This window comes from Aphelocoma coerulescens, chromosome 1A, assembly GCF_041296385.1.
Source record: "Aphelocoma coerulescens isolate FSJ_1873_10779 chromosome 1A, UR_Acoe_1.0, whole genome shotgun sequence".
Taxonomy (NCBI): domain Eukaryota; kingdom Metazoa; phylum Chordata; class Aves; order Passeriformes; family Corvidae; genus Aphelocoma; species Aphelocoma coerulescens.
Window position 1 is genome coordinate 50,124,580 of NC_091014.1, and position 14,837 is coordinate 50,139,416.

Consider the following 14,837-nt stretch of genomic DNA (forward strand, 5'->3'; position numbering starts at 1 on the left):
AGTTATCAGGAATCTCTCCCAGTAGTTATGACCCTTCAAAGGCAATTGGAAGTGGCCTTACAGTGGCATCAGCAGCTCCCTCAACACTCGTAGTCCATCAGGACCCATAGACCTATGCATGTCCAGTCTGTGTAGATGCTCCTTAAACTGCTTCTACTCTATGGAGAGCAAGTCTTTCTTGTTCTGGACTTTTACACAGGTTTCAGGTACCTGAAATTCCTGGAGGCTGCTCTTATCAGCGAAGACTGGGGCAAAGGCAGCATCGTATACCTTGGATTTCTCTATGTTTATCAGCTTGTCCCCTGTCCCATTCAGCAGCAAGCCCAAATTTTCCCTAATTTTCCTTCTGCTGCTGATACACCTGTAGAAGTCTCTCGTTGCCTTTCCCATCTCTTGCCATATGCAATGGGGTGGGTTTTAACTTTCCTAAAACTGTCTCTGTAAGCTTTGCATGCTCTGTATTCCTCCTGGACCATGTAACACTGCTTCTGCCACTTCTATGCTGCTTTTCTATGTTTGATTTTAGTTAGAAACTCCTTGTTCATCCATGTGGGCCACCTGATGACTTTGCTTGATTTGTGCTTTATGACTGGACTGTTTTTTAACTTGGAGGAGGTGATTTTTGAATGATAACCAGCTCTTCTGGACCTCTCTTCTCTCCAGAGCCATATCCCATGATATTCTTCCAAACAATTCCTCAACATGCTGACATATGCAGAGTTATGATCCACCATCTAAAGACAAAGAATGGAGACACCCCAAATTTTTAATTAACTTCTAAAACTCTGGACTGGGAAGTAGATTGCTAAAATACTGTTGAATTGTGAAATTAAGTGGAGGGATCAAGCATAGGTACAGGAAAAGAATGCTTTTCCATACCTCAGTTATTGCCTTGAAATAATCCAAGGTCAAAGGCAGTCAAGGTCTCATTTCATTTTAGCACCTGCTGGCTGACAGTCCAATTAGAAAAATCTTGTGTCTCTGCCCACTTTTACTGGTAATCTCAAAAAACTATATTCTGGCAATTATGGATCAAGATTTTCCACCTGAAGAAACAAGGAGCAGTATATTAACAGAACAGAAATTTATTACGTTCAAGAAGCCTAAAATATCTAGTTAATTACTGGGAAAAAATGATGATATCCCAAACAAAATTTTATCAGCTTCTTTGCAATACAGTCCATTTTACTGGCAGGCTGTTCAAAGGTTTCTATTGCAACTCATATTTAGGAGAGTTACATAAAACTTGATGTAGGAATAAGTGACAAAGGTTTTGTTTATTTCGTATTATTATCTGTTGACTTTAAAAGACCTAGGTAACAAGACAAGTTAAGCAACAAGTCAATGATTAAACGGATAAAATGAGTATGAGCTCTGCTAGTTTAAAAAGGTATTTAGAAAGTATGAAGATAAAAAAACAGTTCTCTGAGTTGTAAGAAATTTGAAGTACTAAAATTTTTTTTGTTCTGCTTATTTAAAGCCACTGACATTTATTAATTATCCTCTTTCTCAGGCAATTAATTTTTGTATAATTTTAAATGCTTGAGGAGAGGCATCTTTTTAGCAAATTCCAGTTTTAGAACAACTTTACAATACAGAAAGGTTATGCTTTGTCAGTTTTCCAAAAAGATTTAAGACTTGATGTTTCTTCAGAGCAAATATTTTTGACTATAGACAGATCATGCTATAGCAGTGACATAAAGGTCTTGCACAGGTTAAGGTTATAGTTCATCACCTATTTCAACAGCAGTTCTGTCACTGGGAAAATAGCAGTTCCCTCACATTTTCTAACTTTGACTTACGTCCCTTGGACTAAATTAAGAGTAGTAAGAGCTAGGTATATTCTTCCTTTGCTCTCTCTGAAATGAACTGGATGTAGAGGAAAAAGAATGCAGTTCCAGACTGACATCACATATCCAGGAGAAAATTGTTTTCTGTTTTGAAAAACTAATGTTGCTACATGCATTTTTTTTTCCTCCTCTATTAATCTTTTATTTGGCAGTATGCATGTTTAGTGACTGCACATTAGCAAGACACAATCTGGAACAGAATCATCTGCTGGTATTTGGATAATTTTCATGCATGCAGGAAGGAACCCCTTTTGTTGTTGTATTTACATGAGGATGACTTTCTGGAGGTATACATTACATACTGGAAATAATCAGTTTATTAATATTAGAACAGGATTAGTCACATCTAATAATCACACTATTGTTCCAATATTTGGTACCTTTGATATTTCCATCATCTTCTGCTGCTGAGTTTATCAGCAGTAGCTGTTATGGGAAAAGTCTACTGGAAAAAGAATAGGGCGTGACTTTTGCCCCTCTTGTTGGCGACATTAATTTAATCACATGTAGAGATTCTGTTTCCTTTAGTAGAAATAGTAGAAATAACAGCACTTACACATAGACACGTATGTGCTTCACCCCCCAAAAAATTCATGGGTAATTTTGCTGCAGCTAAGCCTTAGCTGTAGTCCTTATGACAACCAGAATAGCATCTCTCATTATTGGTGCTGTCTCATTTTAATTTTTCACTCAAATTTAATAGATCAGAAACTGGAGCGGTATTCTCCATGCTACATGGTGGCTGGTTTGTATGGCCTGGGGATGTTTTTGTTAAGCAGTTCTGTACATCAAAGAGGTTGGTAGAAGGGCTCCTGACTACTACTGGAGCCCAGTTCTTTGCCAGTTCCTGCCAGACAAAAGAGTTAACACCTCGATCCAGCCACTTCTCTGAAGAACTTCCTAGCTGGTATTTCTGTAATGATAGCACCTTCCTTTCCTCATTTGCCATTGTGGTAACCAGTTTCTATGTTCAAGAAGTACAAATATGGCTGAAATTGGCTGTGACATGTAGGTATGAATCCCACAGGCTTGCACAGTTATTCTGCCATGGATTAGCAGCTGAGAAAGGGCCATCTCCTTATGAGCCCAGCACATTCTCTGGGCAGGCAACTCCGTTGACCAAGGGAAATACAAGTTTTGCTTGAAGGCTTGTAAATTCAGAAAGCAGTAGACACAGTACCACACTAACTTGACGCAATTTTGAGGAAACCTCAAGGGAAAGGGTAGAAACATCTAATTTGCCTCCATATTTGTGAGGAGCCAGTGTAGAGGGAGGAACAATGGCTTCAGCTGCTGAGTAAATTGCTGAGTAGGTGAGCTGCCATGCTTTGAATTGACTTTTTTTTCTCCCTTTTCCTCATAAATTGTCTTATCCTACCTGCCTATTTAAAGAAACAGTTAATGCCTAAAATTCATGGATTTGTAAGATTCCCTCCCTTGTGAAAGTTTTGCAGGAGGGGGTCACAAAAGATGAGAAACAGAACTAGCTAAACTTCCCATGCATGCAATCTACTCTAGATAACCTGGTTTTGTTACATGTTTTGTGTTTTGGGATGAGATGGGGAGATGAAATACACCAGCCAAGTGAGATTTGACATAAATAAGGGATCTGCCAATGCAAATGATCCCATAATTTGGGATGAGACCCAATTTTGGACAAAAATGGTATTCAGATTAGATATTGATAAATGAAGCTTTTGTTCAGATTGAGCCCAAGCTAATACTGGTATGAGATAAGTAACCTCTCCATTTCCTGATATGCATTATTTAAATTTAATAAACTTTATACCACATTTAGTTTCTTTCTTCTAAAAAGGGAAGAAATTTGTTTTCAGAATGCAATGATGTAAACTGAAGATTAGGAAAGAAAGGAAAATAAATTAATTCCTCCAAGATCTATTCAATATCCCTTTAACTTTCCCTTCAATGACCACACTTTTCCTTGACCTCCAAATCCCTTTCTTTCCTCAGTACCAACTCTTTACTAGGTGGAAACTAAAAGGATGATCAGATTGACCTGGGCCCTGGTACATGAAACTGTTTTTCTGAGTTTGGAAATAACTCAGCTATATCCAGGTCCTAATATTATCTTATTTCCAGCCCCTTTCATCTCTTCTTAGCTGGGTGGAGTCTTGAATAGTCTTCAGCTAAACTTGTCATATGTCCTAGTATTTTCTGTGTAAGTTGGATGTTGAAGGTCTAGTCCTGCTGCTACTCTTGCCTGCCACAAGTGATCATAACCATGTTCATCATTTGTCTAAATTCTGTTAGGGAACAAGGAAGAGTCAACAAAGCTTTGAGAGCTGCCCTTCATTAGGGTCCTGAGGCACTAAAAGGCTTTAAAAGGCCTGATCAGCCTCATCTGGAGCCTCCCACATGCCTTGCCTGGGTGTTGAGGATGCTGTTTAAACTCAAGCCTGGCCTTCTAATCCTGGTTTGTGATAAGCTTGTGGAAGTGTGTTTGGTATTGTCCTGTCATCTCCTGGCTCATGAGTGGATTTTTCCCCAGATGGACTGCAGGTGTTAAACTGTAGCCTGCATTATCTCCAGCCCTGTCTCTGCTCTGCCTCCTGGAAGGACCTTGGGCTGATGCTGCAAGCAGTGTGTCTCCAGGCCTCCATCTGGCCCTGCCTCTTCCTGCTGCTCTTGGCTGATCCCTGGATAGCCCCTCATCCTCATTTACCACGTTCCCTCCCCTGGGCCTGTTGCTGTCAGCACCCTGGCTCCTCAGGTACTGTGGAGCTATCCTTAGCTCCAGTTTTATCCCCTCATGGAACAGCACCGCTCCTGCTCCTTCCTGATGTACGAGTGTCTGCCTTGCTGAAGGAAGAAGGCAGCTTCTCCCAAACTGAGCACTCCATTATTATTTGTAGTGGAATCTGACGTTCCCTTTTCTCTTGGATATGAAGAAAGATGTAATGAGATCTCCATCAGCTGCTGAGTGTGCAATATTCCCATTTTTCCCTGGTTGTCATGGACTTCTTGAGATAGGATGGAGAGATTCCCCCAGGCTTTGCCCTGGGTACCTGTTGGGCATCTGATGCTGGTTCTGCAGCCCTCTCTCTCGATGAATAATGGGAGCTGTCATCTGCCTGCAATGCTTCGAGGTATGGTAGAGCCTCCTCTAGAACAATAAATGATAGAACTGAGGGTTTAAGAGATTAACAGTGACTCTGGTTTGCCAGATAGTGTTAGCAGAACTCCTCCTGCACCTCCAATGATTTACACTGTCCACTCATATGACGTCTAGTCTATGTTTCCTCTCCCATCCAGAAAGAAATGGTTTCTTGCTAGCTACTGAACTGGCTCTTTTAAACATCTCTTTTTCCTTGACACTGTACAAAGTATGAGAAAAAAGTAGAGGTTTAAAAGTTTGCAGAATGAATTTACTTAGAGTGATTATTTTAACAATTCAAAAACTAATCTAAAAATATCCTAATATTTATTTATTAATAATACTTCACTTGTCAGCTTTGACATTTATTTTAAAAGAACTACTTTTTAATGAAAGGACAGTGCTGTCATTTACTGGAATAGATCAACATTTCTTAACAATTTTATCTCTCCAAATATTTACATAAATGAAGGCTAACCCTTATTGAACTCAACACTATCACACTGTAAAACATCAAAATGTCAAGAGAAAAAATTGTAAGACTAGAGTATATATTTAGTTCAAGGCCTCTAGAAGAACTTCGTATCAGCTAATACTGCCCCAACATGTTTAATTTAAAGCTGTGATTTCTTTAGGAACTTGTAAACTTGTAACCTCTAGCAGGGGGTAGGGGTGGGGAAGAACATGTAATATCAGTGTCTCAATTAAAATTTAAAATAATGAGAGATAATCTAATGTGGAATACCAGAACTTATTCATAGAAAAACACATCCTAAATTTTAATTAAGTCAGCTGGAGGGAAGTAGACCAAGTTTGCCCTACTGAAACTTAGCTTTTGATGCTGTAGTTGATGCCACGTATACTCAGCTCTCCTCTTGTACCCAGGCAGCCATAAGATGGTATCTTACATATATGCTCTTGCTAGACCATGCTGGCTAACAATTAACTGCCTGCCACCAGGGAGGAATTCCCCCTCATAGGACAGATTGTTCTGTGGTCATTTTACCCTTCATGACATTCCACTTAAAATATGTGAGTGACAAAGATTATTTCATCAGGGCGAAATATAAGATTATTGAATAAATTTTGCCCTGCTCAGAAACTGAATAATCAGAGAGCAACTTAAAATGAAGAGGCTCTGATAAATGAAAGACTTATTCAACAAACTAAACTAATCTTAAAAGCAGTTATTCCTCCACTTTTGAAATGCAGGAGGTAAAAAAAAATTAACAGACACTAGAGTTAACTTACTGAAACTTTGCACCCATTCCTCACCAATTTTTTAACCTGTGCAGAAACAGTCATATCTATTAGGATTTCTTAATTATCTTCAGATGATAAAATTTATTGTAAGCTTGTTGTAAGCTTGGACATCTTTCCAGAAATGAAAAGCTAAGGGTGTCTGAGAGTAAGAAATGGCTGGTTTGAGGAGACAGACCATGGCCCAAAGTGGTGTAGATGATGTGTATCATCTGTGTAGCAATAATAAATAAGGGGTGCTGCAGGGATGAAAGAAGAGCTGAGGGTGGCTGCTGTTTAGTGGCAACTTTTATGATCATGTTGTGAACACTTTCTGAGCTGAAAATGGTGCTTTGTACTGAGGCACAGTTTCGTTCACATGATCTCTCAGGTGCCTGCAGTACCATTCATTCTGGGAACTATAAGAATAGGGAAAAAGAAGTCCTTGAGCACAAGTAGATCTCAGTCAAGATGCATCCCTTGGCCTATGAAACAAACACAGATGCAAGGTATCTCACTCATTGTGACTGCTGCAAATTGGATCTTTTGTCAGAAATGCCCAGGTGTTTTCAGGGTATTGACAGCTCCAGGTGCCAGTTGGAAATGCTGATTTATCTTTCAGCCAAACCAGATCTACTTCTTCTTGCAATTCCCACCTCCCCCAAGATGTTCCCAGGAATCCTGAGGCCAAGAAGATACGTTTTCCCACTGGCAAGACAGGAGGTTTCTCCCTTTGCATCTTGGGGAACAGAGAAATGAATCCATTGGCAGAGATCTATCTGGCTTTAACTCCTTGTCCTTGCCTTCCCTGGGGTAATGACTGTCTAATGCAGGAAGGAAGTGGCCTCCAGTTGTGCCAGGGGTGGTTTAGATTGAATATTAGGAAAACTTTCTTTACCAGTAGGGTTGTCAAGCATTGGTACAATCTGCCCAGGGAACTGGTTGAGTTCTACTACTCAGCTCTGGTTGAGTCACTATCCCTGGAGGTGTTTAGAAGGTGTGTAGATGTGACACTTAAGGACATGGTTTGCTGGTGGACTTGGCAGTGCTAGGTTAATGGTTGAACTGAATGACCTTAGAGGTTTTCTTCAACCTGAACGGTTCTACAGCTGTCATGTGTACAGTGTTGTTGGAGCTCCAGAAAACTCGCTGTGAGTAGTCAGAAAGCTTTTCAGCTGCTGGAAAATTTTTCTGAGCACAAAGGAGCAGGTACTGGTCATTTGTGGATGTATCATTTTCCTAATTTTTTAAATGTGTGATGATGCATTCATCCAGATGTGAAGAGAAGGAAATGTTTAAGGTGAACGCCCAGCCTACTTTTTCTTCTTTTGCCCCTATCTCTTTCTGTACAAGATTTTTCCCCTCCACACTTTTGATGGCAAACTACTTTGTTGCCAGGATTATTTTTGTCTTTTCATGACTCAGGCCATGGAGCTGCCTTGCCAGTGAAAGTGTGGAATAGCAAATATTTCAGTGGAGAAAAGACAGAGTAGCAGGAGGAGGAGCAATGAGCTACGGCAAACACCCCCATTCTTTCATGGAGTGTGAAGTTAATGAAGTGGTATTTTCTAGGCAGACAGATTTCTAGCTCTGAATGTTCTCTATATCCCTGGTTTTGTTGCTGAACATGTACTTGGACTAGTAATGGCATAAATGTACTGTAGAACTCATGCTCTTTGTCACTTACAGAAGTAATGTTATTACTGTCCAGAGAAGCTTCAGGATGTCAGATAATATTCTGAGATTTTAAAAATTATAGAATGCAATGCTATCTTAGGAAAGATATTCCATTTATAAATATCTGTGTTTGAATATTTTCTCATTCTCTTCTCTCCTGAGATGCTGTGTATGCAATCTCCTGAAACACTACAGAAGATATATTTGATTTGTTCCAATTCCTTTCTCTTCAATTCTCATTTGTACATGAACCACAATAAATATGAACACCTGGCTTTAACCAGTAATGCCACATGTCATTGCTACAGGCAACATTTCCTCTTTTGACCATGTGGATTATTTCTTTGCTGTTTCCAGTAATGTCTTGAATGTATTGATTAGTGGACAAAGGACCATTTTGGTACTTGCCTCTTTCTTATTGTAAGGAAAGAAAAAAAATGTTTTAATGCAACAAATGTGTTGGTGAATAGGGGGATTAAATTCCATTTCCTTTGTGCTAAGCTATTTGCTCTCTGACAAACAACATCCACACACAGGAATATGCTTTTTGGGAAAGAACACTTATTGATAGTTAGTCTCTAGGGACTTCTAAAAAGCAATTTCTCTGTGCCACCAACTACATCAGACCAATGCTGGGGGAAGTTGAAAGATGGAAAAAAGATTTCAGATCCTTGGAACTTGCCAAAAGACAGAAAGATTCATGAGACATTTGTTGGACTTCTTGGCTCCACTTCTGCTTTTTCTCCTATGTGGGACAAAACCCATCACTGGCCTCAGGATGACCAAAGAAATTGGTTTTTTGGCATGTGTTTTCTAGGCACCACTGGAGTGGACATATAGTGGAAAGTGTCAGATGGGCTGTTGGCATGCTTGGTTGAAGAGACCATCTGTCTCCTCTGGGTAGGGTTATTTTGGAAGAATTCCCTTACTTGAAAGTACTTTGTCAATTTTGCTAAACATGAATTTGTCAAACAGAAACATCATTGTTTACAGAAGTAAGATGGTGTTCAGAGAGTCAGAAATGAGGAGTGAGAGAGCCATAGTCTTAAATATACTTATCATATGGCCAGTACCTGCTGGAATGAGCTGTAGGCATTACTCCCTGAAAACAGTAACCCCTTGGGAGTTAGTGTCCAGTGGCAGCCTTATAGCATCATTCTCTCACTGTTCTCTTCAGAAATCTGTCATACCATGACTGTTTGGCTGGCTACCAGGTGAATTTGCAAGGGACAGAACACATAAAAGGGACTCTTTATTAATAATATTTTTATGAGAAGTATAGAGAATTTATAGAGAATTAGAATTTCTCTGATAAAAGCTTGAGGATGAATATACCTTTTTAAAGTATTATTTTTTTCTCTTAAAATGAGGCAAAGTGAAGGAATTTTATTCTTGGTAATTTTAGGGCCGGCAGCTCTCACCTTTCACATAGAAAGGACTGTGTTGGCTGCCCAATGCCTCTCTTTGCTCAAGCAGGAAAGCAGGAGGCACAGCCTGTTTCTCTGTGTATTCAATCTTGCTCAGACCATGCAAATGCCTAGGGAAGGATGGAGATCATATACTGTGTGGCAATCACGAACTCACTTACCATGAGTGATGCTGTCAGTGGTCTCCTCTGACTGAAATTTGTCTCAGTATCACTGCCAGATCAACTCATGCCCACTGGATATGTTTAGCAATGCAAACCAGGGAATTATTATGCTTCCTGTGTAGGTGGGATATTGAAATAAAATAGCCTCAATCCATTCCACTTCACTTTAATTTCCTCGGCAAGGTAAATGGGGATGTAGTAGTTCAAGGTCCCCTTTCTGCCAGTGACAGCATATCAGTGTTTTCAGATACAGTGCAGCTCACTCAAGGATGTGGTTTTCAATCTACAGGTACCAATTTCTTCCCCCTGTGCACAACTAGTGCATTAATCTGATAGATTTAAAATTAGGGGCCTCAGTTTCTTGTCTAAAGCTCTATGCAATGAGCCCAAATCAAAATGGTGCAGCTTTTTAGAGATTCTTGCAGATACAGGAATTAAACTTTAATGTCCTCATGTCCCTGTGATGATGTAATTTATAGCCTATTTTTCTTCAGTACTCAGTGTAATGCTCAGTCTCACTAAAAAGGGTAAAAAATAACAGAAATTCTTAGAAATCAAGTTTATGTCTCAGAATAACACCTGGGCTCTTTGGATGGGAAAGACAAGGAGGCTGAGAGTGTCATAGAAACGTACATGTGCAAGGAAAGGGTTATAATGAGCAACAAGGTGCTATCACCCCACTGTTTGAGTTAACTTCCCCTCTGCACCCGACCAGAGCATTAATAAGCATCTCAAATGTCTGTGCTGCTGGTCAAGTTGGAATTCACAACATTTTAATACAGCCCATGTTTGGAGAGTTTCGCAAAGAAAGAATTGTTAATGAGTAATCCTTGTCCATTAGGGCACTGAGCCAACAAAAGCAAGCTTTGATTCATTGTGTTATCACTACAGGCTTCTGCTAAACATGAAAGCAAAACAAAACAAAAATGTTCCTATGTGAGAATCATTAGGATACTGAACTGAGCACAGAACTGTCTTACATCCTGCCATCTGCAGTCTTCCAGAAAAGAACAGTAAGTAATAATTCCTTAAACTGATAGCTCTTGCTGTTGTGTAGCATAAAAGTAATTTTATCTCCTGAATTATTTAGTGGATGTTAATGGATTTTTGATCAGAAAAAAAAATTAAAGTGAAGAATAATGTAAGAAGTCATTTCATCCACAAAACTGTCTCAACAGTAGGAATTCCCCTTGGGAAAAATGGTAAGGTGGAAAATAAGGTCATGTTGAAATTTGTCTTTAGAAAGCTGGCTTCTGTGTGTCACTGGAACAGAAGGTATAAGTTTGATAATGAGACTTTCTTGCAACAGCACTATCTAGTTAACTGTGTGCATTAGCTCTAAAATTATATTTGTTGTTTTTTTATCCTTTTAGAAACAGAAAATGTTATGAATGTGATTAATGGGAGAACTGAGAGCAATCCAGAAAGGGAGAATTATATTTGTTTCATGTAGATTTTTCTTTGACAGTTCTGTGTACAGATTCCAAGTGTGTCTTCCAAAGTTGAAGACTTTAGCACATATTTCACATAACTAGGAAGAGCAAAAGGGGGTTTCAAATTTCAAGTGATCACCATTTGAATCCACTGCTAGTTTTTAAGAAAATGTAATTCTATTCTGAGTGTTCTGCTACTCATTTATCTTCAGAAAACTGTAATTGTGGTGGAATACATTTCGCTTTTGTTATTTTTATGGCTATTGCTTGTGTTACAGAGAACCTAGAGACTGGGAATTAAATTGCAATTCCATTAGTCTTAATGGCAGTCCAAAAACAAGTTAAAATGGAGGGCTTGCAGTTTTATCAGGTGAGACATGAAAGAGATGCTGGAGAAAGAAAGACACACAGAAATGGTGTTTAGGAGGTAATCCCAGGGAGAGTCAGAAGCTGGCCCCGCTTTTTGCAGTTACTTACCTGCTTACAGAAATGCCATTGATGCTTCTCATAGAGTTTTCAGTACTACATGGGACTCAGATACCCAGATTTGCTACAGAATTAAGTAAGAATGTTCAATTTTTTTCTGTGTCCAGTGTCTCTTTCCTGCTCTGATTTTAAATGCCATATTAAGAAATCTAACAGAAAATTTCAAATAAACACAGTAACATTAGTCCTGCCTCTGGTTCTCAAACTTGCTCCTACAGTTTCTTTCATTTTGCATCAGTTGCTGTGCCTGTAGTGCTGTTCTTGCCAAAATGACCTGAGAGCAACAGGCTGGAAATAGAAAGCATAAATCTCCCTAATGCTTTCAGGTCTCTTTGATACACTTTAAAGCAAACAGGTAAGCAAATAAAATAGCTTCTCAAATAACTGAGGCACTGCATTAAATATTCTACAAAAAGGCTATGAGGCCACATCAAAAGCCTGTGAATGAGATGGGAATCTATCTTCCCATTGATGTTAACAATGTTTGGATTGGGCCATAGATTAATGATGTTACTGAAATTTCTCTTTGAGCAGTAGGCAGTCAGATGTGTGAAGAATAGTAAAATATTATGGGAAAGGTGGAAGGAAATGTACTTCACTAATATTCGTGAAAAATTTTGTAAGAGCTTTGATAGATCTTCCTTTGCTGAGTAATTGAAATAGATTCAATCATTCTTCTGAAGGTAAATGACAATTACACTGTCACGGAGCTTTTCTGGTGATGAAACGTATTTTTACATTACTTGAAAGTGTGGGGCCATGATGCTTTTGTTTTCAGTGATCTCAGTTGATTTAACTTTAATTATTTCACTAAGAGACTTGGCTTTGCTTACACAGAAGCTAGGGAGAGCTTTACTACTGACCATAGCAAGGTCAGAGGTAGTGCACAGGTAAGAGCCCACAATAAATCTGAAACCTAGAGTTAAGTGGTAAGCCCAGTTGTGTATACATACATATTTGTATACCTCAATGAACATATTTTCCGTAAGAAATCTGAATAAACATGTATATGCACCCATACAGTGGAAAAACAAGCCCCATAAATAATAATATACATGTAAATTTTCTTAGTCAAACATAGAATGTGTAAACACACATAGATTGACAGTTCTAAAGTATGTTAAAATGTAATAAAATTTTATGTAATTCAGAGCTCTTGACATGTAATTGAAGACAATACTCTCAATCAGTTTGGCACATATTTTACTTTATACATACTGATCTCTGTTTTTCTTTGCTATATATTTTGGCCTATGAAGATAATCTCCAAAGGTGGTAGGGTAAATAGGTTTATTTAAAAAGTTAACTAAAAATTTATTTGGAAAAAGAAGCTTTCTAATTTGTCACATGCCTCTTCTTTTCTCTTGTAGGCCTCTTACTTTGGAGAGAAATATTGATTTCCTGTGCTTCTATTGCCTTTATTTCAGCTTTTACATATCAGATGCTCTTTTTTGTTGTTGCTACACCTCAGAATGGAGTATCAGTTCAATATAGTGACCTATATTATTTCCCAGAGCTGAACAATGTGTAGCTTAAATTCTCTGTACTGTGTACCTAGTGTAGGTGTTAGAGCTGGAAATCAGCATCTGCTGCTTTTAAATACACGTAAAATTAATTATGTGGGTAAATCTAATATAGGTTAGATAGATCACAGCAGGCTGGACTCAGGAGAAAATCAAAGTCAAACATCAATAAGTATTTAATGAAGAGTTTGGTGTCCAGTGAAATTTACAGTAGCAAAGCTACATGCAATGGAAAATATATATCCAGCCTTTTTTTATGGTAATCTTGTGCCTTGCAAAAATCCCAAGAAAATAGGAGTAATTTCTTTCATGAAATCTAGTAAATGGTCTACATCAGCTGGATATATTAAATAAAATGAAATATTAAAATTCTGGGAACTTTAAAATAATCATGAACATTTGGCTTGAACTTAATCCATCCAGACCAAAATTTACGTGGCAGAAGGCTTAAAGTTACAAAACCTGTACCATCCTACAAAAGCAAAGATTCTTACAAACACGTCCTCAAGATTCTTACTATAAACAAGGCAGTATTAATAACATGAGGGTTGGGTCTTTTTGTGTGTGTATGCAAAGAATAATAGATTCTAAGGAGTCCATCTTGAGGTTAAAGAGGGGCATTATATATATATGCTAAAAAATGGAATGGCCTCAATGAAGCAAGAAAGAAGTTTATAGACATATCAAAGAGGCTGTAAAAACACGGACACTTTACAAGCATTTAATAACATAGCTTGCCTGCTTTCCTCTTTATTTGCATCACAAACTAGAAGGATGCAGAATATAAACCTTAGAAGCTAAGAAGTTATGCACTGAAAGTCTGACTATATATTGGCAGTCCTGACTGTGCTGCTGTCTTCTTCCAGAACACTTGTAATGCACTGTAAGAGGAATCACATCCCTAGAGCTTGTCACAGGTGTTTCAGAAAACTGTCTGTCAGGAATTTTAAGACCTTAGAGCTATGTGGGTAGCCCCAGCTCTTGATTTCAGCAGATAACTTCCCTGGCAACTGAGGCAGCAAGGCAGTAATATGGTTGGAAGTAAATGTGGACCTAGCGGGGTGGCTGGGCTGACTGCCAAACCCTATCCAAAATACATGGAGTTTTTCTGCTGTTGCAAAACCATGTTTCTGTGCTAGATTTGAGACACTCTGTTTACATGTTATTTGCCACAAGAACCCTATCTGGTCTGCGATACAAGTAGCTTTTGACATTTCTAAGTAAACTGTTTAAATTATCTGTGGGCAGACATTTAAAATGCATCTGTCTAATTAGAGGGCCTCTGTTTATGTTAAGAAAGAATTTAATGAATCTTTACGACATATAATTACAGAGTGTGCTTGCCACTTTCACAAGCTACTTCCCAGTCTGCTCAGCATTGTGGCCTCCTGCAGCATTCGCGTTTTTGTCAGATGACTTCATTTCTGCTCAAGAAACATGCTGAGATCTCACTGGGAAGCAGACTGGGCTGTAACTCTCAAATGTATTCAGTAAGTGGAAATGTAGTCCCAGGGACAGTCCCACGGTAATAAAACCAAATAAAGAATTAAGACTATGAAACAAAGGAAAACAGATTGCTGTCAACTTTATGCAGAATCCTCTTGGTGTCTGTATAAGCCCCTGAGACCTCTTCTTGGAGCTCTGCATTCCCCTGTTGGTCGTGCCTCAAACGCAATCTAGAGTTGGCTCACTCCACCCACATGGCCTGGGCAAGGGAGCCCCCTTCCCACCTCTCCCAGCCTCCCCCAGGTGAGAGTTGTGTGGCTGCTTGAGACCACTGAGAGAGCGGATGGGTCAGCCTGGTTACCAGAGCCAGGCTTGGCTTTCTGTGTTTGCCACCATTCATCTTGTTCAGTAATCACTGAAGGCAAGATAAAGAGCTGGTCCCTGGAAATTAAACTCAAGTTTCCTGTCTGTGTTCTT

The 14,837-nt window shown here is 38.9% G+C and overlaps 1 protein-coding gene across 6 annotated transcripts in view; it reads left to right on the forward strand.

Annotated features, from left to right (window-relative positions):
- Positions 1–4,286: 4,286 nt before the first annotated feature.
- NR1H4 (nuclear receptor subfamily 1 group H member 4) overlaps positions 4,287–14,837 on the forward strand; it is a 43,910-nt gene continuing 33,359 nt past the window's right edge. The window contains exons 1-3 of one of the 6 annotated variants that reach the window (XM_069000936.1): positions 10,364–10,485; positions 14,248–14,404; positions 14,509–14,663. The gene's annotated coding sequence lies outside the window, so the exon portion shown is untranslated. Of the gene's footprint in view, positions 4,958–6,911; positions 7,018–10,363; positions 10,486–14,247; positions 14,405–14,508; positions 14,664–14,837 lie in introns of those variants that run through there. The other 5 variants (XM_069000916.1, XM_069000906.1, XM_069000925.1 and 2 more) reach the window with 5 other exon arrangements.